Source organism: Tupaia chinensis, unplaced genomic scaffold, assembly GCF_000334495.1.
Source record: "Tupaia chinensis unplaced genomic scaffold, TupChi_1.0 Scaffold000443_1, whole genome shotgun sequence".
Lineage (NCBI taxonomy): Eukaryota > Metazoa > Chordata > Mammalia > Scandentia > Tupaiidae > Tupaia > Tupaia belangeri.
In genome coordinates this window covers 2081295-2083444 of record NW_006159948.1, presented here as the reverse complement: position 1 = coordinate 2083444, position 2150 = coordinate 2081295, and the positions used below count along the sequence as shown (strand labels likewise).

The window sequence follows — 2150 nt, the reverse complement described above, 5'->3', positions numbered from 1 at the left end:
TGAAAATGGCCACATCACAGTCCCTTCTCTTTCATTCTCCTTCTGGGATCTTGGGCACACTACTACACACAACCAGCATGATTTTCATGCCACTAGGTCCGGGACTCAAACCACGGTCGACCATGTGAAAGTCTAAAAACAACTGCTACACCATCTGCTGGACCTCTTCCAGATATTGTAAATTCAAATAGTTCTCAGGCTTACTTTTAAAAAATAGTGCCTTTTTGGGAAATATGACTCTTACTCTACAGGTGGGAAAACAGTCAGTCAATTAAGTAAACCAACTTGTCAAGGAAGCAGAGTAGGTTCTCATATATTCAGTAGTATGAAATGGACTCAATTGCATATAAAGGACACCATGAATCTGAAAATTTAGTGTTGGGTACTTGTACTATTTTTTTGTACCCTCTATATCATTAGAAGCATATTTGTATAAATTCAATACTTTACTTAAAATTTTCTACTATTCTTCAATAATAAACCTCAGAATACAAACATATTTATTGGAATAAAGATTGCAATTAGGGGACCAGCAGATGGTATAATGGTTATGTCCCTGGACTACTCTATGGCTAATAGCAGTTTGAGTCCTCGACATGGTAGGTTGAAACTCATGTTGTGCATATGTGCATGTGTGCCCAACACCCCAAGAGAAGAATGGAGGAAAAGGGATTGCAGATTGGCCATCCTCCCCAGGGGTGATTTCTCACTTTCTGTTTCTCTGTCTCACTCTCTGTATCTCTAGCTAGTACACGTGCCTTAGAGCAAACCAATTCTCAAAAAAAAGATTGCAATTAATTATTTTTTAAAAGAAAATAATAAAAAAGTGTATAGGATCATGTTATAAAAACAAAATCATGCACAAAACCACTAAAAACATGAAGAAAAGATACATGAACGTATATGGTGATTTTGTCTATCCTATTTTTCTGTATCTTCAGCTCTCAGATAGGTGTTTAGCACATGAAGACACAAAGTAAATGTATATTTAATTAAATATATCATTGAATCAAAATACCAATTCAGAAGAAATAAGACTAACATCCTGAATTAAAATCCTATGAACCCATTTGAAATGAGCTGCAATGAATTGATAAAAGCCTGTTTGTTGTGCCAATTAAACATGTTTATTAAAAACACACATCACACAGGATCACAACAGATATCAGTTTCTAAATAATAACTGTGAAATTCTGAGTCAACAGGAGGATTCCAGGTTCTTTCATGGAAATTGATGACTAGTTCCTTCTGGATCACAAAGCTAAGAAATGATAAATTTTTTTTCTCCATATTGAGAAAAGTGTTCACATCACTGCAACATAGGGTAGGAGCATCAACATAGGAAGAGACTGAGAATCAGTGAAATTTTCAATAGAAGCCAGAGAATCCATATCCTCCATAGCATGATGGGCGGCAGCAGCCATATCCAAAACCTCCATAGCCAGACCCATATCCGTACCCTCCACAGCCACAGCCATAGCCCAGTCTGCGGAAGCTGCCACACCCACAGCCATAGCCATAGCCCAGGGCCTCCATAGCCGTACCCCAGGCCTCCGTAGTAGCTGCCGTAGAAGCTCATGGTGTCAGGGGTGGTGAGTGTGGTTTGATGCTGAAGAATATTTTCCTGAGTGCAGTGTTTCTAGCTTTCCAGAATGGTTTTATACCCTCAGTAGTGGGTGCGGTAAACAATGACAGGTGATCTCATTTCCATAAAGCAGGATAATTTAAAGCCTAAATTTCTTTTAAATTGTTTTTTTCTTACTTAACAAAGGGTCCCAACTCTTATTAAAGAACTTTTAATAATAATTATTTTTTAATGAGTTTGCATTCATAAGAACAAAATGCTTCCAAGATGAAAAATGATTATAGCATCTTCAAAGTCCATGCTGGTGTCTTAATTAAAATGATCTAATCTGGTTGATAGCTTCCAGTAACCCTTTAATTACATAACCTCAGATTGCTTTTCTTTTTAATTTGCATTCCATTGTTTTAGCTACTGATCATTCCCAGAACACAAGGTCTTTTCTTTCTAGTGGTCAGAGCATAGTTACAAAGTCATTAGTGATGTCCAGATACTCAGACATAGAGCAAAATTTGGTTTTTGACTCATTTGAACTTTCCTTGACATTTAGCATTCCTGACTTCCTCAT

The 2150-nt window shown here is 37.0% G+C and overlaps 1 pseudogene; it reads right to left on the bottom strand.

The window, feature by feature from the left end:
• Nucleotides 1-1368: 1368 nt before the first annotated feature.
• On the bottom strand, nucleotides 1369-1579 carry LOC106735573 (keratin-associated protein 19-5-like; annotated as a pseudogene).
• Nucleotides 1580-2150: the final 571 nt, after the last annotated feature.